This window comes from Oncorhynchus clarkii, chromosome 27 (genome assembly GCF_045791955.1).
Source record: "Oncorhynchus clarkii lewisi isolate Uvic-CL-2024 chromosome 27, UVic_Ocla_1.0, whole genome shotgun sequence".
Taxonomy (NCBI): domain Eukaryota; kingdom Metazoa; phylum Chordata; class Actinopteri; order Salmoniformes; family Salmonidae; genus Oncorhynchus; species Oncorhynchus clarkii.
Window position 1 is genome coordinate 8,921,622 of NC_092173.1, and position 23,442 is coordinate 8,945,063.

The 23,442-nt window shown below is 44.3% G+C and overlaps 1 protein-coding gene across 1 annotated transcript in view; it reads right to left on the reverse strand.

Moving 5' to 3' along the window:
- Positions 1 to 17,209, reverse strand: part of LOC139385873 (pleckstrin homology domain-containing family G member 3-like) — a 60,346-nt gene extending 43,137 nt beyond the window's left edge. The window contains exon 1 of the mRNA XM_071131154.1: positions 16,807 to 17,209. The gene's annotated coding sequence lies outside the window, so the exon portion shown is untranslated. The remainder of the gene's footprint in view (positions 1 to 16,806) is intronic.
- Positions 17,210 to 23,442: the final 6,233 nt, after the last annotated feature.

Here is a 23,442-nt window from a genome sequence, read left to right on the forward strand (position 1 = left end):
AGGAATATTCACCTTTACAAGACGCAACGTCACTTTTTAAAATAAAAAAAGTTGCCTATAAACTTTTACAAATCACTTCAAACTACTTTTGTAAACCAACTTTAGGTATTAATAAACGTTAATAATTGATCAAATTGATCACGGGGCGATCTGTATTCGATAGCAGCAAGTCTTGAAATCATCGTCCATTTTTTTCACTTTCATAATTTCCTGGGTGCACCCCAAGACAGAAAGTGCCTATACGTCATCCCACCAAGGATAAACTTGCAATGAAATGCCAGTACTGGCGACATCGTGTGGAAGCTGTAGGCGTTGTAAACGGAACCTCATCTATTTTCCATCGCAATTCAAAGACTGGCGGATGAATATTTTTTTCCCTGGGATTTTTACTCCTGAACACGTTCTGTTATAGCCACAGACATAACCAGTTTTAGAAACTTCAGTGTTTTCTATACACACATACTTATCATATGCATATACTATATTCCTGGCATGAGTAGCAGGACGTTGAAATGTTGCGCGATTTTTAACAAAAAGTTGCGAAAAGCTGCGAGAATTCGCATCATCCGTAACAGGTTAATGCTAGTGAGGGAGATATGAGTCTCCAGCTTCAGTGATTTTTGCAGTTCGTTCCAGTCATTGGAAGCAGAGAACTGGAAGGAAAGGTGACCAAAGTAGGAATTGGCTTTTGGGGTGACCAGAGAGATATACCTGCTGGAGCACGTGCTATGGGGTGGGTGCTGCTATGGTGACCAGTGAGCTGAGTTAAGGCGGGGCTTTACCTAGCAAAGACTTGTAGATGACCTGGAGCCAGTGGGTTTGGCGACGAGTGCGATGCGAGGGCCAGCCAACAAGAGTGTACAGGTCGCAGTGGTGGGTAGTATATGGGGCTTTGGTGACAAAATGGATGGCACTGTGATAGACTGCAATGTTTGGCAGCATGAGTGAAGGATGCTTTGTTGCGAAATAGGAAGCCGATTCTAGATTTAATTTTGGATTGGAGATGCTTAATGTGAGTCTGGAAAGAGAGTTCACAGTCTAACCAGACACCTAGGTATTTGTAGTTGTCCACATATTCTAAGTCAGAACCGTCCAGAGTAGTGAGGATCCAGAGGACAGCTAGCTTCCGTCCTTCTCTGGATAAATTGACTTCAGTGCAAAGCCTAGGAGGTTCATGGTTCTCAGCCCCTTCTGTAGGCTTACACAATAATTATGACAACTTCCGGAGGACGTTCTTCAACATATCAGAGCTCTTGCAGCCTGAACTGACATGTTGTCCACCCAATTAAAGGATCAGAGAATGAATCTAGTACTGAAAGCATAGTTGACCAGTTTTGAAGAAATGTATTTATTCCAAAATAAAGGAGAAGTAAGAGAGGAATAGAGAGAGAGATTGTCATGTTTTTTCACTTTCAGTTTCACTTACTTAGCTAGCAAATGCAGCTAGCTAGTTTAGCCTAATGAAACACCCTGCTCAAACAGAGGGATGCTATGCTAGCTAGCTGGCTATGACTTTCCAACACAACACACAACACTGGAGCTTTTGGTATTACTCATTTTTTGCCACCGTGGCCCGCCGGTGTAACTGCTTACTGACTCTATACTAACGTTACTGCATGATTGTAGCAGGTTTAGTAATGCTTTAGTTCTATTAGCTGTGCTGACTATGATGTTACTTTAGCTAATATGGTGACAACGATGTAGGCTGTGTGTAGCGGTTATGATATGGTTTGGCTTGGAAAGGTTTTTTCGTCTGGTCACATACAGCTGATGTGTTGTGCATTGAAGACCACAAGCGAAGGGAAGAGAAGGAACACAACGTGGCTGTTATGAGGGTGAACTGTGTTTACACGTGATCAGGGGGTAAACATACCTGCATTTTGGATGAGAGTCATCCAATGAAAAATAAATTGTCCTCCCTCATCTTAAAGGGCACTGACCGCCACTGAAGCATACATCCCTGTGGGGCCCCCATGGAGAGGGTCAGCGTGACGGAGGTGATGTTGCCTACCCTCACTACCTGGGGTCACCCCGTCAGGAAGTCCAGGATCCAGTTGCGGAGAGAGGTGTTCACTCTCAGGGTCCTAAGCTTGGTGACGAGCTTGGAGGGAACAATGGTGTTAAACGCTGAGCTAGAGTTGATGTGTGCCATAACCAGCCTTTCAAAGCACTTCATGATTGCAGATGTGAGCACAGGGCATTAGTCACTGTGGCTTGAAGCTTTAGAGTTGTTGGGAACAGGAATGATGGAAGTCATCCTAAAATATCTGGGGATTACAGACTGGGACAATGGAAGGTTCAGAGCTTCGTGTTACAGTCGATGTGAGGTGTTTGTTTATGTCCGGGAGACAGGGCCCTCGCTTCCTCGGCACCTGCCCCGGCCGTCACTTTCTCCACCGCCAAAACATCATTGAGGAAGTACGGCGAGTGGCAGCGATTAGGGTAGTCCAAGTCCAGTATCGGAGGGAAATGTTCTTGACACCGAAATTTGACATTTCTGTTTGAACTCTTCTAACTTGCTTGTTTTGCCAAGAATTCCACAGCATGACAGAGCAAGGAAAGGGCTTCATCTACTGGGAATGAAGCAATCCCTCTAATCTGTCATTGTCCTCCAACTGAAGACCTTTCTGTGGGTTGTGTAGGAGTTCAAATCGAAAGCCTCCATATTGGGAACAAAGAACCGTGTCTTTGTGTTTGTGTTGGCATGACGCAGGCCACATAGGCCTCTCTCCATCTATCATAATGGTTCAAGTCTGCGATGGAAATCCAACGTTACTTCATTAGCCAAGTTCAATGATCTGTTCTGGACTTTTTGCAGCCATGAGAAATGAAGAAATTGTCCTGGAGCTATTCCAAGCCATGTCCTCAAAAAATTATCTCACCCCAACTCCCCCATTTCATTTCCAGGGCCTGTTTCCAGTGCTGTATTACCTAATTAAAAGCCACGTCTCTTCCTGTAAGCGCTACGATGAATCCTTCAGAATTCTTCACAACACCACTCGGCCCTGTGGGTCTACCCCATATATATCTTCTTGGCTCCACCGCTTGTTTGCTGGGAAATTCCTGAATTGTGGTAAGAATTAACTTTGCTTGCCCCACAAAACCTTCTAAGTGTTGTTTCTAATAGTGTTTGTCTGTGTGTGTGGGGGGATTACAGTGATGTTAGAGGGACTTTGCTGAAGCGTGAAGCGTAGCAGCCACCCCCAAGCCCCCTTGTACAACAGTGTGTACTGTAGTGTTCTCTGAGCACTCTACAATGTTCCTGGTACATCATTATGAAGGATAGCCTGTGAGAGGCATCTTCAGACCCTGTAATTTGGCACGTTTCGGTCGCATCCGTGAGCTCTTTCAGCTCAGCAATACTATCTGACATGGCCGACGGATAGAAACCAACCTTCTCGCTGACAGAACACAACTATCGGAGAGAACAGCTGCTTCAGAGTGTGTGTGTGTATGTGCGCATGGGCATGCATCTGTGTGTACTCTGTGTGCCTGTTCTGTGTGTCTGTGTGTGATTGTGTCAGTGTATGCCTGTTTGTGTTAGCGAAATAAAAATTGCACTAGATGTGCATTTTTCACTGACCATAGCTTTGAGTTGTATATTTTTAACTTAGTTCAGGCTCAGCCTGTACTTTTCTATAGGGATGTACAGTTTTAGCAACGGATGTGTTCCTTTTCCATAAAACAGTTACTAAAAAACAAAACCATAATGTGGCTCATTAAGGCCATAGTAGATAAAGCTCTATTCCTAGTTTGATGGCCAGAAAGGAGTTTTTCCTAGCCACCGTGCAGCTACACCTGCATTGCTTGCTGTTTGGGGTTTTAGGCTGGGTTTCTTTACAGCACTTTGTGACATCAGCTGATGTAAGAAGGGCTATATAAATACATTTGATTGATTGATTGATCAAGTGTCTGTTATGCTGTTGAACTCATAGTGTCATGCCCTGATCTGTTTTACCTGTCCTTGTTCTTATCCCCACCCCCTCCATGTGTCACCCATCTTCCCCACTTATACCTGTGTTTTCTGTCTGTCTGTGCCAGTTCGTCTTGTTTGTTCAAGTCAACCAGCATTTTCTCAGCTCCTGTTTTTCCCCCAGTCTCTCTTTTTCTCATCCTCCTGGTTTTGACCCTTGCCTGTCCTGACTCTGAGCCCGCCTGCCTGACTACTCTGCCGGCCCCTGAGACTGCCTGCCGTCCTGTACCTTTGCCACTTCTCTGCATTATCGACCCCTGCCTGCTTTGACCTGTCGTTTGCCTGCCCCTGTTGTTACAATAAACATTGTTACTTCACAGTCCGCACTTGGGTCTCACCTGAAACCTGACACATAGATCCAATCCACAGAACCATGCAGATGTCAGTCGAGCCGTTATAGTTGATTCCTATTAACAATTCCAGCCGACTGGTCCCATCTGGCTGGCTGTTATGTCCCATCTCAAAATTATAGGCATGACGCAAGATAGGATTCCAAACAATTATTGGCTATCCAGAAAGCTAGCTAGCTAAATTTACTAGAACCAATAATAGAACAATTGAACTGTTGTAAATCTCTACCCACTGCCATAGGTTCCTCAGCTCTACCATCTGAGCTGACAGCTTATAGCTCGACTAACTTGAGATAACTGATGTCACAAAAACACACAAAGTGATCCTGGGGAAAATCACTAGGTAACATTGGACTTGTGAGATTGTGGTTTTAGATAATGTCACGCTCGTCTGAATGAATGGGCCAAGGCGCCGCGTACTTAGAGTTCCACATGTTTAATAAATATGCAAACGTGACGTTCTGGGCTGCTCACAGCCAGCTACACAAAAAACAGATCCCACAAACAACAGGTGGGAAAAGGCTGCCTAAATATGATCACCAATCAGAGACAACGATAGACAGCTGCCTGGAGGACTGATGCGTGGGACCGGCACAGATTGCACCGGACTGGTGACCCGCTCTTCCAAACGCCTGCGTTGCCGCATACTCCTCGCCAACTCCATTCTCCGGTATCCCTCCTCGCACTGTTCTATTGACTCCCAGGCGGGCTCTGGCACTCTCCCTGGGTCGACCGATCACCTCTCTACCTCCTCCCAGGTTGTCTCTCTCTACCTCCTCCCAGGTTGTCTCGTGTGCTCCCCCCCAGTCCTTTGGGCTGTCTTTGTGGCCGGGAACCCCGGCGTCGTCGCTGTTGCTCCTTCGCTGCCTCCGCCTGCTTCCATGGCTTCTGCTTCTGTCTCCTGCCATGATTTCGTCCCACGTCCAGGATGTCCTCCACTCCTGGCTTTCCTCCCAAGCCCAGGATCCCTGCTCCTCCTGGGCACGCTGCTTGGTTCGTGGGTAGTGGGATCTTGTGTCACACTCGTCTGAATGAATGGACCAAGGCGCAGCGTACTTAAGAGTTCCACATGTTTAATACATATGCAACTCACCAAAAACAATACAGAAGAAAACGAAACGTGACGTTCTGGCCTGCTCACAGGCAGCTACACAAAAACAAGATCCCACAAACAACAGGTGGGAAATGGCTGCCTAAATATGATCCCCAATCAGAGACAACGATAGACAGCTGCCTCTGATTGGAAACCATACCAGGCCAGCAAAGAAATAGAAAACATAGATTTCCCACCCTAGACACACCCTGCCTAACCACATAGAGAATTAAAAGGATCTCTAAGGTCAGGGTATGACAGATAAGCAAATTCACAGCGCAATGTTTATGACCTCATCAAACTTCCCTGGAATCTGTGTCAAGGATGTGATGAGGGAAACGGTCAACCTACTGAACAATTGAACACACACACACACACAATGTACTCTTGAACACACAGTGTGCGTGTGGGGAGGGAGAGGGGAGGCAACCTTGGGATGTTCAACAGTTGACAGGGTCACAGATGGGGTCCGTTTTGGAGGCAAGGGGGATGGGGGGGGGGCTACAAAAACGAGACGGACGATGACCACAACAATGGGGGCGTGCGTCAGCGACAGAGAGGCCGCTCCATTGTCCAACCAGAGGCAGAGCGGGCAGCGGCCATTGTCAGAGGACCAGCTGACTCCACGTTCCCCCTGGATCAGAGAGGCCCAGCAGCCCATAGTGGGCCACAGCCCAGACTCTTCTCTCCTGCCACCTCCTTATTCTCTCAGACAACAAAGGGCTTCTTTTGTGTCAGGGAGGGAGTGGGGAGGGAGGGCTGGACAAGCTCACGATCCTAATGGAAAACGCTGGGTAGGGGGACGGCACGCGCATGTGGAACACACACTAACACACATAGACAAACTAATACAGTCGCCAAGAAACATACACACAGGCACATAGAATAAACTGAAAGTGTTTGGTCAAGAGAGGTAAGGGTGTTAGTCTAAAGAGATCCGGTCCAGTGGTGGAGTATACGCTACAGTACTGTATGTAGGGCACCCGGTACGTTGTCTCCGTTCGCTCATGGTCCTGCCGTGCAACAGTTGTTATTTTGTTATCTTGGCGCTCAATTAATGAGCTGAACACTCAGTCGTCCCAACCGCTAAATTAGTAGGACCCTCAGAAGTCTAGTCAGAGACAATATTCTTCTGTCGAGTCAGCTGACCAGGCGCAGATAATACATAGCGTTTTGTTGAGTCATGGTGAATTACAGTAGACTCAGTAGGTTCAGAGATCTAAATATATATAGATGTAATATGTGTCATTTCATAGCAGACACTTTATTTATGATCTGGACTAGTCGTCGGAAGTTATTTGAAGCAGACGGACACAGTCGTGCTGCTGTGGCCAATGACGAACACAAAATGTGATTTTAGAAGATTTTCAATTGGGTGGGATGGACAGTTTTTTGAGCCGGGTTGACTTCGGGTCAACATCTGTTGGCCTATGTAGGCCCGTTTTATGAAAGGATGCTGTTTATGCAGAAGTTGCAATTCTGGTTAACTACTTTCAAGCAGCCGCTCCATCACAATAACAGCTGTGTTGTTCAGTAACGGGCTACACGTGAGCAATTACAGAGGAAACAATGTGGCGACACCACCAGGGAAAGGTTGGTGTAACAGGGACACTAACCGGCATGGCATGGGGCAGTTGACATCGACCTTGTGATGTCAGCAATCAGAGAAAAGAGACTAGAATGATCCTGCTCCTTTCTGGCCATCAATCCCCTAGAGAACATCCATAAGGGGGGGGGGGGAGAAAATCCATCAAATTGGCCTGGTAAAGCTGTAACATCCAAACTTCCTGGAGCTCTATAAAAGTGTCATCGGCTGTAGTCAAGAATGGGGCCATAAGGAAAGGCAATGGGGGAGGCACTGCGATTCAAATGGCTTCACGTGCCAGGGGGGAAATTCCATTTCTCTTTGTGCATGCACGGGACCAATTATAGATGCTGAGACGTACTATAGAAGAGAATTAAGTGTCTGTCTGTGTGGTGTTGTACTGTACTGTAGGGGGTGATAACACAGTCTGCTGTCTTTGTACTGTATTGTAGGGGGGGGGCAGGGAGGGAGAGACGTTGGAAGAGAAAGAGCTGAAGAGGTATTGGGAAAGAGATGGGGATTGAAGTTGGAGGAGTGAGGATGGGGAGACGGGGTATTTACAATGAAGGGGTCGCAAGGAAAGAGTGGGGGCCATGGACCTGGGGGAGGAGACACATTTATGTGTGTGTGCCGTGAGAGGGAGAGGTGGGATTGATGACACATGGAAAACCTTCCCAAGAGACAGTGTGGTCCTGAGTCACCTGAAAGACAAATGAACACATTCACAGCCACTCACAACCACAATATACACACTGGCACACGGAAATAAAATCACATAACCACACAAACCCACAATATACATACAGTGCCTTGCGAAAGTATTCGGCCCCCTTGAACTTTGCGACCTTTTGCCACATTTCAGGCTTCAAACATAAAGATATAAAACTTTATTTTTTTTGTGAAGAATCAACAACGAGTGGGAGACAATCATGAAGTGGAACGACATTTATTGGATATTGCAAACTTTTTTAACAAATCAAAAACTGAAAAATTGGGCGTGCAAAATTATTCAGCCCCTTTACTTTCAGTGCAGCAAACTCTCTCCAGAAGTTCAGTGAGGATCTCTGAATGATCCAATGTTGACCTAAATGACTAATGATGATAAATACAATCCACCTGTGTGTAATCAAGTCTCCGTATAAATGCACCTGCACTGTGATAGTCTCAGAGGTCCGTTAAAAGCGCAGAGAGCATCATGAAGAACAAGGAACACACCAGGCAGGTCCGAGATACTGTTGTGAAGAAGTTTAAAGCCGGATTTGGATACAAAAAGATTTCCCAAGCTTTAAACATCCCAAGGAGCACTGTGCAAGCGATAATATTGAAATGGAAGGAGTATCAGACCACTGCAAATCTACCAAGACCTGGCCGTCCCTCTAAACTTTCAGCTCATACAAGGAGAAGACTGATCAGAGATGCAGCCAAGAGGCCCATGATCACTCTGGATGAACTGCAGAGATCTACAGCTGAGGTGGGAGACTCTGTCCATAGGACAACAATCAGTCGTATATTGCACAAATCTGGCCTTTATGGAAGAGTGGCAAGAAGAAAGCCATTTCTTAGAGATATCCATAAAAAGTGTCGTTTAAAGTTTGCCACAAGCCACCTGGGAGACACACCAAACATGTGGAAGAAGGTGCTCTGGTCAGATGAAACCAAAATTGAACTTTTTGGCAACAATGCAAAACTTTATGTTTGGCGTAAAAGCAACACAGCTGAACACACCATCCCCACTGTCAAACATGGTGGTGGCAGCATCATGGTTTGGGCCTGCTTTTCTTCAGCAGGGACAGGGAAGATGGTTCAAATTGATGGGAAGATGGATGGAGCCAAATACAGGACCATTCTGGAAGAAAACCTGATGGAGTCTGCAAAAGACCTGAGACTGGGACGGAGATTTGTCTTCCAGCAAGACAATGATCCAAAACATAAAGCAAAATCTACAATGGAATGGTTCAAAAATAAACATATCCAGGTGTTAGAATGGCCAAGTCAAAGTCCAGACCTGAATCCAATCGAGAATCTGTGGAAAGAACTGAAAACTGCTGTTCACAAATGCTCTCCATCCAACCTCACTGAGCTCGAGCTGTTTTGCAAGGAGGAATGGGAAAAAATGTCAGTCTCTCGATGTGCAAAACTGATAGAGACATACCCCAAGCGATTTACAGCTGTAATCGCAGCAAAAGGTGGCGCTACAAAGTATTAACTTAAGGGGGCTGAATAATTTTGCACGCCCAATTTTTCAGTTTTTGATTTGTTAAAAAAGTTTGAAATATCCAATAAACGTCGTTCCACTTCATGATTGTGTCCCACTTGTTGTTGATTCTTCACAAAAAAATACAGTTTTATATCTTTATGTTTGAAGCCTGAAATGTGGCAAAAGGTCGCAAAGTTCAAGGGGACCGAATACTTTCGCAAGGCACTGTACCTGCACATGGGAATAAAATCCCAGCTGCCTCAAGGAAAACCAAAGGGCTCCCCAATATAAGAGGAGAGGCGAGGAGGAGAAACAGGAGAAGAGAAAGAGGAAAGGAGAAAGAGGAAAGGAGAAAGAGAGGAGAAAGATGAAAGGAGAAAGAAGAGAGGAGAAAGAAGAGAGGAGAAAGAAGAGAGGAGGAGAAAGAGGAGAAACAGGAGAGGAGTAAGAAGAGGAGAAAGAAGGAGAAAGAAGAGAGGAGAAAAAGGAGAGGAGAGGAGAAAAAGGAGAGGAGAAAAAGGAGAGGAGAGGAGAAAGACGAGAGGAGAAAGAGTAGAGGAAAGAAGAAAGACGAGAGGAGAAAGAGGAGAGGAGAAAAGGAGAGGACAGGAGAAAGAGGAGAAATGTGGGGGACGGGAGATAGAGGAGAGGAGAAAGAGGAGAGGAGAGGAGAAAGAGGAGAGGATGAAAAGGAGCTGAGAGGAGAAAGAGGAGAGGAGGGGAGAAAGAGGAGAGGAGAAAGAGGAGAGGAGAAAAATGTCTCTCTCCACCCTCTCTCTTTCCCTCTCTTGTCTCTTTCCCTCTCTTGCCTTTTGAAACGCTTCCAGGGTCTTGTTCCTCCACAGGCCACTAAGTGAGCTGTGAGGTCCGTAATATTGTGGTATCCCGTTCTCTCACTGTCGCCGCTAAATTTTGAGCAGCGTAGAGGCTGCTCTTCTCAGAGGAATATGGTAGCTCTTTCTCTGCCCCAGCCAAATGCTCTACAATTATTGTTAATTTAGGATGTAGAGAGTCCTAAAAAGTGACCGTCAAATCAGAGCCGTGTGTGTCTGCTTCAAAGGACATAAGACCAAAATACAGATCACCATATCTTGCCATTCAAAGACATATACTTTCATCATATGCAGGCAAACCCACATAGACCAATAAGACATACGCATACTTCTGTTTCCATACATCACTGAATTTATACATATCTAGAGGCCAAACTAAGAGTACATTGTTGTGTGCAGGTTTCTGACTGTGCTGTATAATCAGATGTGCATTGCTGGTGTTTGCTGGCTGTCTCTTTGCTTCTGCTGGGGGACCCAGTTGCACAGAGCTGGGAAGCTCATCAGTCCAAACTCCTCCAAATTCCTGGAGCTGGAGACCTGTGCTGCAGGAGGATATGGGGATTACGCCTATTCCCTCTGAGCATTTGGGGGAAGGGGCTCACACTCCTGAAGTTAGGGAGTCAGGGGGAACGAAGACAGGACAAGTTGCTGAAAGAGAGGGGGCTGTTTTCTATTTCAAAATGGCTGGAACTGGGCTGAGGAAGGAACGGAATGCCAGCTTTCAAAGCAAACAGGACTTATCTGCATGTAAGCTCCAGACTGCAGGGGCCTAAAAACTCAGGGCAGAGAGGGAGGGTTTGGGACGCTTCCTGTTGCTCCGTTCAAATTCCATGACCAATTCCTATTCCCATTCTTCCCTTTGATATGGTCCAAATAGCCAAACAATACCCTTTCTCCCCTAAGACTCCGGCTTCAGCCCAGCTCCCAAGATGATGTGTACGATCGCGCTACATGGCCATGTTCAAAATAAGTAAGAGACAGGAAAAACACGGTTCACTGCGTGTTTTCATAGATGTTTTGCTGTGAGAGAGGAATTATTAAGATTGCCACACCAAAGGCCTTGCCTGTCAAGTGTTTGCCACTTGACTCAAAAGCTCATCGAGAATAATGATGAATTACGCTTTTGGAAAGCGTCCAACGAAGATCTTCAGAAGGCTTGTCAAAGAAGACAAGTTACTCTATTCCAGTTCAGTTCAGTGCCAGTGAATAATCTGTGTTTGCTATTGAATAGGTGCATATGCACACAACATGTTTGCAGGGGATGACTTGTCCGTTTATATTGGCAGTGAGTGACATTGAAGGAGGGATGTTCTTTGAAAATTGCTCCAACCAGTTGATCCCTGCTAAAGACCTGGCTGATATGAATTTATCCACCTTGACTATACAGTTGAAGTCAGAAGTTTACATACACTTAAGTTGGAGTCATTAAAACTCGTTTTTCAACCACTGCACAAGTTTCTTGTTAACAAGCTATAGTTTTGGCAAGTCAGTTAGGACATCTACTTTGTGCTTGACACAAGTCATTTTTCCAACAATTGTTTACAGACAGATTATTTCACTTATAATTCACTGTATCACAATTCCAGTGGGTCAGAAGTTTACATACACTAAATTGACTGTGCCTTTAAACAGCTTGGAAAATTCCAGAAAATTAATTAATGGCTTTAGAAGCTTCTGATGGGCTAATTGACATCATTTGAGTCAATTGGAGGTGTACCTGTGGATGTATTTCAAGGCCTACCTTCAAACTCAGTGCCTCTTTGCTTGACATCTTGGGAAAATCAAAAGAAATCAGCCAAGACCTCAGAACAAAAATTGTTGACCTCCACTGTCACGATCGTGTGGAGAGATGCACCAAGGCGCAGTGTGATTGGAGTTCCACATCTTTATTAAGTGAAACTTAAAACAAACCTAGAAACAAACAATGACCGTGCAGTACTGAGGTGCAACATGCACTCTCTCAAAAAACAATATCCCACAAAGCAGGTGGGAACAGAGAACCCTTAAGTATGATCTCCAATTAGAGACAAGGAAAGTCAGCTGCCACTAAATTGGGAACCATACCAAGAGCACCAACATAGAAATATATAACCTAGAACACCCCCTAGTCACACCCTGACCTATTACGCCATAGAGAACCAGGGGCTCTCAGGTTGTGACAGTACCCCCCCCCCCCCCCCCCCCCCCAAGGCTCCCGCCCTGGAGCTGGACTGGATGCCGTGCCTGGACTGGCCACCGGCGCAGAAGAAGACTCCGGCCATGGAGCAGGACTGGACGCCGTGCCTGGACTGTCCACCGGCGCAGAGGAAGGCTCCTGCCCTGGAGCTGGACTGGACGTTGTGCCTGGACTGGGCACTGGCGCAGAAGAAGGCTCCCGCCATAAAGCAGGACTGGACGCCGTGCCTGGACTGGGCACCGGCGCAAAGGAAGGCTCCTGCTCTGGACTGGGGACCGTCGCCGGAAGCTCTGGACTGGGAACCGTCGCCGGAAGCTCTGGACTGGGAACCGTCGCCGGAAGCTCTGGACTGGGAACCGTCGCCGGAAGCTCTGGACTGGGAACCGTCGCCGGAAGCTCTGGACTGGGAACCGTCGCCTGAAGCTCTGGACTGGGAACCGTCGCCGGAAGCTCTAGACTGGGAACCGTCGCCGGAAGCTCTGGACTGGGAACCGTCGCCGGCAGCTCTGGACTGTGAACCGTCGCCGGCAGCTCTGGACTGTGAACCGTCGCCGGCAGCTCTGGACTGTGAACCGTCACCGGCAGCTCTGGACTGTGAACCGTCGCCGGCAGCTCTGGACTGTGAACCGTCGCCGGCAGCTCTGGACTGTGAATGCGCACTGGAGGCCTAATGAGTGGAGCCGGTACAGGTGACACCGGACTGGTGACACGCACTTCAGGGCGAGTGCGAGGAGGAGACACAAGACGTACTGGACTGGGGAGACGCACTGGAGGCCAGATGCGTGAAACCAGTGAAGATGGCACCAGACTGGTGTCACGCTCTTCAGCACGCCTGTGCTGCAGCATTCTCATCGCTACCACCTCTCTCTGGAATTTTTCATCAAATTCCTCCTCCGACTCACAAACAGGCTCTGTAACTCTCCACTGCCCAGAAAATCTTGGGGTTTTTGTGGCCGTGGTCCCCGGCGTCATCGCTGTCCTTCCTGCGACCTCAGCGACTCCTGCCAAGGAAGGGTCTTGTGTCCTCCCATAATCTCCTCCCAGGTCCAACTTACTTTCCCCATCGTTGCACGCTGCTTGGTCCTTGTTTGGTGGGATATTCTGTCACGATCGTGTGGAGAGACGCACCAAGGCGCAACGTGATTGGAGTTCCACATCTTTATTAAGTGAAACTTAAAACAAACCTAGAAACAAACAATGACCGTGCAGTACTGAGGTGCAACATGCACTCTCTCAAAAAACAATATCCCACAAAGTAGGTGGGAACAGGGAACCCTTAAGTATGATCTCCAATTAGAGACAACAAAAAGTCAGCTGCCTCGAATTGGGAACCATACCAAGAGCACCAACATAGAAATATATAACCTAGAACACCCCATAGTCATGCCTTGACCTACTACACCATAGAGAACCAAGGGCTCTCTATGGTCAAGGCGTGACATCCACAAGTCTGGTTCATCCTTGGGAGCAATTTCCAAATGGCTGAAGGTACCACGTTCATCTGTACAAACAATAGTACGCAAGTATATAAACACCATAGGACCACGCAGCCGTCATACCGCTCAGGAAGGAAACACGTTCTGTCTCCTAGAGATGAACGTACTTTGGTGCGAAAAGGGCAAAGCAATCCCAGAACAACAGCAAAGGACCTTGTGAAGATGCTGTAGAAAACAGGTACAAAAGTATCTATATCAACAGTAAAACAAGTCCTATATCGACATAACCTGAAAGGCCGCTCAACAAGGAAGAAGCCACTGCTCCAAAACCGCCATAAAAAAAGCCAGACTACGGTTTTCAATTGCATATGGGGACAAAGATAATACATTTTGGAGAAATATCCTCTGGTCTGATGAAACAAAAATAGAACTGTTTGGCCATAATGACCATTTGGAGGAAAAAGGGGGAGGCTTGCAAGCCGAAGAACACCATCCCAACCGTGAAGCACTGGGGTGGCAGCATCAAGTTGTGGGGGTGCTTTGCTGCAGAAGGGACTGGTGCACTTCACAAAATAGATGGCATCATGGCTTAAGGACAACAGTCAAGGTATTGTAGTGACCATAACAAAGCCCTGACCTCAATCCTATAGAAAATGTGTGGTCAGAACTGAAAAAGACGACAAACCTGACTCAGTTACACCAGCTCTGTCAGGAGGAATGGGCCAACATTCACCCAATTTATTGTGGGACAGTTGTGGAAGGCTACCCGAAACATCTGACCCAAGTTAAACAATTTAAAGGCAATGCTACCAAATACTAATTGAGTCTATGTAAACTCCTGACCCACTGGTAATGTGATGAAAGAAATAATAGCTTAAATAAATCATTCTCTCTACTATTATTCTGACATTTCACATGCTTAAAATAAAGTGGTGATCCTAACTGACCTAAAACAGGGAATTTTATCTAGGATTAAATGTCAGGAATTGTGAAAAGTTTAAATATATTTGGCTAAGGTGTATTTAAACTTCCGGCTTCAACTGTAAATATACCCAGGGATGACTGTGATTGTTTCAGATTAAACTATTACTACACAAATACAATCGTCACTCTCTTTTTCTGCCATGATCTCTCCCATGACTAATATGCTGTCAAGGGCGAAGAGAGGGAATGGGGAGGGGTGCTCAATTAGGAATTAGAATACTAGAACGGCCATGAACCTTCTTATGATGGTCCATAGGTCAGCCATGTTGGTCAGGGAGTTGGTCAACCATGGTTTGCCAGTGCTGCTATAAGATATTGTGTAAAACAATGAATGTGAATACAATTTCTGCACTGTATGTGTGTTAGCTAGACTGACAGTTTTAGAAGAATGATACATTTTTCAAATCAACTGCCAATATGCCAACATTCTATTTAAACAATGCAGTCAATCTCCACAGCCATACAATGGCTCAATTCAGTTGAGGACTTAGACAAGTCGCAAATGTAACACGTAATGATATTGTATCATATAAATGACTCACTACTTTCCAATAAAACAACATTTGAGACATCTATGGTCTGTTTACGTAAGGGATAATCAACGAGGGGCTATGCGCTCTATGGAAAATAATGAACGAAGTGGAAGGTGTGTTCAACGACTTGCTAGCGGAGTGGAACTAACCTTCCAAAGAATTGCATTATTTTCCAGAGAACGCATAGAGCGCTAAACTGATTATCCCTTTTATACCATGGCTATAATTTAACACATTTGCAGCTAGATATTTGTTCACTTGCCGGTAGTGTCACTTGAGGCGAAGTCAGGTGCAGGAGAGCAGAGTGAAGTGAACAGGCGCACACTTTATTCCGGAACATAGACAAGTGTCTGGCGCGTAACAAAAAAAACAATAGACAAAATACACGTAACACATACAATCTTACACAAAGACACGATGGGGAACAGAGGAATACATACATGTAGATTGATTGGGGAATGAAAACCAGGTGTGCAGGGAACAAGACAAAACAAATGGATACATGAAAAACTGAGCAGCGATGGCTAGAAAGCCGGTGACGTCGACCTCCGAACGCAGCCCGAACAAGGGGAGGACAGGTAGAAATGTGTCCAACACCCACTGAAGTAGCAGGCAAGTTTACTAGATAGCTACAGTTTACTAGATAGATAGCTATGCATCACAAAAGCCTCTACTGCCATTCATTTGCAATGAGACTGGTTTTGGATTTCTCCCTGAACAAGATGGCTGACATTTTTGCCCCGTTATATTATGACACAGCCCCTCTAGTAATTTAAGAGAATCTTTATGGCTTTAATTAAGATCATAAGGGATATTGAGATGTTTTATTTGTCCACTGGAGAACTTCATGTTGTTTGAGCAAGAAGGGCCCTCCTGAGCTACTTTAAGGAACATGCTTTTCAGTCCAGGACTATAGGCTTAATCTATAGTCCAGGAAACCAGACCAAAAGTCTGCAATGAAAACATTGCTTCAGCATCTCTGAGTGAGATCTTGGACATTCCCTTGCATGCAGTACTGTAGGCTACATTGCGGTTTTGGCAAGAGGGCCGGGGACAGGCTTTCAAAACCGGCAAATAAATACTCTATTAAACACTTTAAATTGTGGTGAAGATTATGGTGAATAACTACAGAAATGTTACTGTGGCCAAATAAATCATTTTTGATTCAACTGTGGGTTTTTGATCACGTCTCTGCGTACTCATTAGAATATGCTATCAATGACTCAACGCGGCCGCAAAATGATCAGTCACATTCATTCGTTTTGTTTGACAGGCTCAGAAAGTTTGTTATTATTACACCAGTAAATCGTTTATATGATCAGTAATACATATACGGCATTGTCTGTGTCTTATCTACTATACAAAGGCTATCCCCATTCACTTTGTGGCAGACAAACACGTGCCATTATCAATATGAAACAATACGCCTACATAGCTTAAAGTATGTAGATTGAGAGGATAGAGTATGCACATAGCTATTAATAACATGTATATAAAACAGAGAAACAAAAAACATAAACATGTTTTTATCATAGGTTTGTCCAGGGGTGTTAATCATGCGACGTTGTCATTCAGTGAGGTGAAACGAAATAAATCACTTGGCATTATCATCTAATAATGCATTATTATGGAGAGCATAAACTTACCTTTACAGGTGTGTTGAGAGGAGACATGAAAACATATGCTGCTGTGCTGTTGTCTTGATCAGTGTTTCTCTTCCCACCGCACTCCGATAAACTCATTTGACTCAACCTGTGCCTTGTCACTCTACTATGTTGTTGATTTATCACATAGTCCGGACGCTTTGGGGGTGGATAACGCCTTTCTCTCACAGGAAAACAGTTTGATTTCGGTGTCTTCGGCACACAAGACCCCCCAAAAACGAGAAATTAAACCTCGCTTTCAATTCTTGGTCTTCCCCCTTCTTGGCACAAGCCTCGCTTGTTGCTTGACGCCAGGAACCATCCCCTTTGGCTTGATTCACTATTTCACCTGATCGATCATCGTCACAAAGTAACGGTTTCACATCATGCGAGCGTTCGCAATTGTATGACAATCCTGGGAAAATGTGACACATCAATGCAGCTCTAGGTCTCCCCAACGTATATCACCCAGCACTTGATAAAAGTGCCCCCAGAGTCGGAGGAAAATACCGATTTCCCACCGCCTCTGAAAACTCATGCACGTATATGGTTTTCCTTTTCTTTCCTCCTTGAAAAGGCGTCGCGAACGTCTCTGATTACCAGTACTACATTACACATACACTAATAGTATTATAGTGTCTAACAGTAGGCCTGTGTGCATAATCGCGGTAATTAAGGGTGCTGAGCCCTGATACATCACAATACACAAATAATGAATATAAAAAGATATATATTGAAAAAAATCCCCCCACAAAATTAGTGCACTAGGGCTTTATTACTCCTGTATGACATTTATGTAAGTCAGAATTTTGTGATATTATCTCAAATTGTTGAGATACACAAGTCAACATTTTCAGATAGAAAGTTGAAATTGCGAGGCACATAAGTCTAAATGTTAAGGTACTACGTCAACATTATTAGATAGTATGTAAACATCCTGTCAGTAGATCATACAGATATGTTTCTTTAATTTGTAACCTTGTGTGGTGGTGGGGGGGAGGGGGATTGTTTTTCTGTGGTGTGGCCAAGAGATTTTCCTGATCTGGTAGGCTAACCTAACCAGGTAAAACTCTGGGCCTTGGTTGAAGGGTATGACATAGTAATAAATCTGCTGTAAGACATTTTTAGAATGTAATGTTTCAATATAATAGGTTATTTATAATATAATATGTGTATTTGTTTAAATTGGATAGCTGTTAGCTTTTGCAGCAGCTACTCTTACAGGGGGTCCACAAGGAAACACAACACATGACAAGTAACAGAACACTGATACACTGATAGACAGAGGTTTTCCAATCAGGTCATTTTTTCTAATCAGGTCCTGGAAGAACTCCAGGCTATTCAAGCCCATTCCGCCCGCGAAAACAAAAAAATAATCAATACCGTCTCAAAAAGTCAAGATACTATCGAAAAATCTTGAGATGCGATCTACATTTTTTTTTAGATACTAACTCAACATTTCCGGATACTATCTCAACATTTCCAGATGCTAACAAAAATGTGCGATATTAAGTTGACATTTTTAGACACTAACTTAACATTTCAAAATACTAACTTGAAATGTTGAGAGAATAGAACATGCATATAGGATATGTTTCTATATTTGTAGCATTATGTGGTGATTTCTATCTATCCATGTTGCAGAGATCGGCACAGCAGGGCCACCGGCAAACTTGTGGCAAGCTGGCATTTGCGCCAACAATTCTGATTTGTTTTATTAAAAAATATGGACAGAAAAGCTTTGAAAAGAGGGAAAGTACTGTTGTTTAGGCTGGCTAGACTAACTGCCAATCAAAGAATTGTTAATTGAATGACTGTTAGCGACTATTTTTACTCTCAATAGTAAGTTGAGGCCCGACTGTAAATAAACACTATATACAGTATATACTGAATCAAAATTTAAACGCAACATGGAACAATTTCAAAGATTTTATTGAGTTACATTACATATAAGGAAATCAGTTAATTGAAATAAATTCATTAGGCCCTTAACTATAAAAATATGAACGCAACATGTAAAGTGTTGGTCCCATGTTTCATGAGCTGAAATAAACGATCCCAGAAATGTTCCATAAGCACAAAAAGCTTATTCTCTCACATTTTTAGCACAAATCTGTTTACATCCCTGTTAGTGAGCATTTTGCCTTTGCCAAGATAATCCACCCACCTGACAAGTATGGAATATCAAGAAGCGGATTAAACAGCATGATCATTACACAGGTGAACTTTGTGCTGTGGACAATAAAAGGTCATTCTAAAATGTGCAGTGCAACAGATGTCACATGTTTTGAGGGAGCAGGCTGACTGCATGATTGTCCAACAGAGCTGTTACCAGAAAATTGAATGTTCATTCCTCTACCATAAGCCACCTCCAACATCGTTTTAGAGAATCTACCCCTGAAACACATAAAAGCCTATAGTAGCAAAATCGCCCTAATACGGTGTGAGTCAGTCAGCAACATAAGCTAGGTGAAACGATGTGAGTCCTCACTCATAGCCTGGGGTTCCCATAGTCAACTGATGTACTCTGACATCTGGACAGGTGTTTAATTACCAACAACACAGAAGGTTGTCTTGGACACGTTAGGAAACCATTTGTGGGTTCACCTAGTAAAAATGATAATGTGGCCTTGGCCTATAGAAATAGTACAGTTCATTCCATTGAATTAATTTGACTACGGTCACTATAGGAGCATTTAACATTAAGTTGCTCTTATAGCCTACCTGTAGATCTACTACACAGTAGTAACATCAGTCACAGTTTTGTATTTACTTACTTTGTCATTTTACTGTACTTGTCTTTACTCCTTTATAATAGAGTGGTGACCAATTAACAGCTGTGTAAAAAAAATAGAAATCTGATGAAAATGTATTGTTAATCATATGAGCTTTTCATTCTACATGAGAATTTTAACACATTTGAAATTCCCACATAGCTTAAATTGCCTCATATCCCTAAATTGCCATGATTTTTTCCAAACAATAGAGTGCAGTTTTGCAGCACAACCCAGAATTTTGGGGGGATTTACAAATATTAATTCCCACACCTGAGGTCTGCTCTATAGTGCTGGTGAAGGATCTTGCTCAAGTGTACAGAAGCCACACATTCTGAGACATAAGTTGGTTTGGTATCCAGAGCCAAGCCACTGTTGTTGTGTGTGCACATGCACAGAACTACACACTCATTGGAATGCTTTAAAGATCTCCAATGTGTCCCGTTCTGACCTGAGTTCTTTTGTTATGTCTTTGTTTTAGTATGGTCAGGGCGTGAGTTGTGTGGGTTGTCTATGTTCTTTTTTCTATGATTTGGGATATCTGTGTTTGGCCTGGTGTGGTTCTCAATCAGAGGCAGCTGTCAATCGTTGTCCCTGATTGAGAACCATACTTAGGTAGCCCGGTTTCATCCTTTGAGTTGTGGGTGATTATTTTCTGTTATGTGTATGTCACCTTTCAGAACTGTTTCGTTTCGTTTCTCCTTTTGTTATTTTGTTTAGTGTTCTCGGTTGAATAAATATATGATGAACACTTACCACGCTGCGCTTTGGTCCTCACCTCATTCCAACGACCAACGTTACACAATGGAACGTTGTGATACAAAAGACCCACGTTTTTAGAGGTCCATATTTGCACACTCTGTCGTACTGTACACTGTATGCGCTCACACACTCAAGCACATTCTGTCATGCACAACTGAACACAAACACGTGCAATGGCCCAGAGACCCACTAAGCATAATGAGAGTGTGGGGAGAAAGGGTCGAGGAGGGGAAGTGTAAGATATTCCAAAGGCACATCTGACTTCAACACAAACAAACAGCATCCCTGCTTTGAAAAGGATCAGACTGACCAGGAGTTTACCAGTCTGCATGGGCACAAGGTTTATTTTGGGAAGATAAAGAGAAATGTCATGTTTGCTCCGTTCATGTGAGTCTTTGGTGCCACAGATGAGACATTTTTGAGTCCCATTTTCTCTGCTAACATTCCATTCAAATGAGGAGCCAGTAACACATTGGAGTGGATACCCATGCTAGGAGTCCCGGAATGTCAAATGATTACAGTGCTTTGTCAATAAAATAAGCACAGCTCAAACTACTGTAGTTCCACATGATGACCATATTCTGTGCTCCTTGATCTGTTATGTCATCAAATACCATCTTTGATTTACTATTGCAATACCAATAATCCTATACTTTTTCATTGATAATAATCACACACTACAGCCATGTGGAACCGTTTCCCATATCATTACTGTTGAAGGCCCAGCAGGTCACATTGACGCACCCGACCCAGTCTGACTCTGACGACCAGATGGAATTTGCAGCAGACAGCTAAAAACAAAGTGATTCCACAGAACATTCTGGAGTTCAGATATAGCTGATATGTAATGCCATCCCATGACGCTCCACTCCAGTGAATCTTGGGTAGAAACAGGAAGCTAGCAGGAAGCTGGGCCAGAGGCGGTCTTCAGATGTCTGATGGGTGACTGGCGCTTTAACCATGTAGAGGCTTTCAAGCCCAATAGTCAAAACTATCCCGAGAATCCTGCATTCCATTCTAGGTCAGGAGAGGGAAGCCAAACAGAAGTCGTAATATGGTTTAGCATTGTTTCAACGACTGACCTGCTTGCGCTGAAGCTGCTGAATAGCTGATCAAGGAGGAAAGAGGGTAGGAGAATTGTACAGGACAGGCGTTGAAGGAGAGGAAAGGCTAGATATTTCACCATGCAACGATACTACTCTAACAGGTCCATATGGTCTTAGATATAGCTTTTTAATATGCACCTCAAAGTACAGAGTGAGATCAAAATGAACAGCAGGAATGGTGATTAAAGAGAGGAATCTCTGGCCCCCGGAGTTAGAATATCATTCATTCCACTATGTTGAAATATCACAGGACTACAGCCAGCGTCTCTGCAGCCAGCCTTGCCAAACGTAAACCACCAGCCGCAGAGTGGAGGGGAAAAAACACACGCTTCATCTCCACCACAGCTGAAAGTGCTTGACTGGAGCAAGCCTGTAGATTAGGCCCGGGGCCCAGCCAAAGCCACACGCATCCCAATGACCTACATATACACTGCGGTGGTTTTTAGCCCCTGCTTGGCCCTGTGAGCCTTGTTACCACTAGCAGCTAGCACTGTCCGGGCCCAGAGGAGAGCAGGCTCATGTTACTCTTAATTACCCTTGCCTGGTCATTGGCATTGACCCGTAGCTGTTCAACTGCACAGAGCTCCATCCGCACTATGATGTGTGACTGAGTGGCAGCCCTCAGGTGACTACTGTACCCAGAGGTTTACACAGACACACCCGCTTTCGCAGCACAGGTCAGCTCTCAACCTGGGAAGCCAGGGATTGGCCCTTTGACTAATCACCCTGTCAGACACCTGCCGTGGGAAACCAGTCATCACGTCAGACTTGTAGCAACAGCCGAGGTATGACAGTTTGGCTGGAGTAATAAGGTGAGTGAGCTGCTGGAAGGATTTTTGGATTTTAAAATGGCAGCTGAACATCCCTGAGGAGGGATTGTATAGGTTACCTGGATGAGTCCGAGCACGTGCTAGGGAACACACACAGCTGCCAGTCACTAGCTCTAGGCCTGTTTCAGTGGAGGAAATTACAGGCCTCCGACAGAGGCTGTAGTTAGGCCGATATTTTGAGAAGTATGGGAGGAAGAGTGTCAGTGGAAGCGGCCATGTAATTTTGTCCTCTGCTGTTTGTCATTTCAAGAACAAGTGACGTAACAATTCAGATGTGGCTGTTCTTGTTACTTAACATTACCGGTGTCCAAATTCCTATCCCTCTGAACAACTTTTTTCTCAAGATGGAAGTTAAAAAGCTGATAAGTTTTTTCATTGTCCTCTGATGTAATGAATGCTATCTAGGAGAACATGTTCCTTCAACAACTAGCTTACCAAGCACGTAAAATAATTGGTGTCATGTTTCACATTAGAATCTCCAGAGCAAATAAGAACAAGCAGTAATCATTTTATTCAGAGAGAACTCTGGGTCTTGGAAAAAACTTTACCATGTGTTTTTTTTTTAAGTAACCCCTCCCCTTTCCCTACACTGAAAAACAATAAAGGTTCTTAAATGGTTCTTCCTCAGCTCTTAAGGTTCCTTGGAGATCTCTTACCTGATAAGGAAAACTCCACTCAAAAAACAATATTTTGGTCATTTTTGTCATTAGTTCACTGTTGATACAGTCCCAAAATGTTTTGCGTGTCAGCAGTCAAGTTTTAAAGATATTGGACTTTCAAGAAGCAAAGTGTCAACAGCCACATCGTCATGATGATTCAATATGCAGTTGTGTAAAAGAAGCTCAGTGTTGGTGTTAATAACCAGAATTGAACCAAAAGCTAGCCCATCATTATCATATTTCTCAGCATGCACTATCGCAGGTTGATTTTTTAGAATTTTTAGTTTTTGATACATATGTTCTTGCGTGTATTTTGACGGACTAATTAGTCTTGTACATTTTTCTAAACTATTCCAATCTGTTACCTGGACTTATTGCACCCGCTATTGAAATGGTTGTTCCAGTTTAGATATTTAAGACGTTCTCATATGTTATTTTTCCCGACCCTGACAGTCATTTCGAATGCAGGTTGCGGGTGAATAAAAATGTATAATGTTGGATATCCACA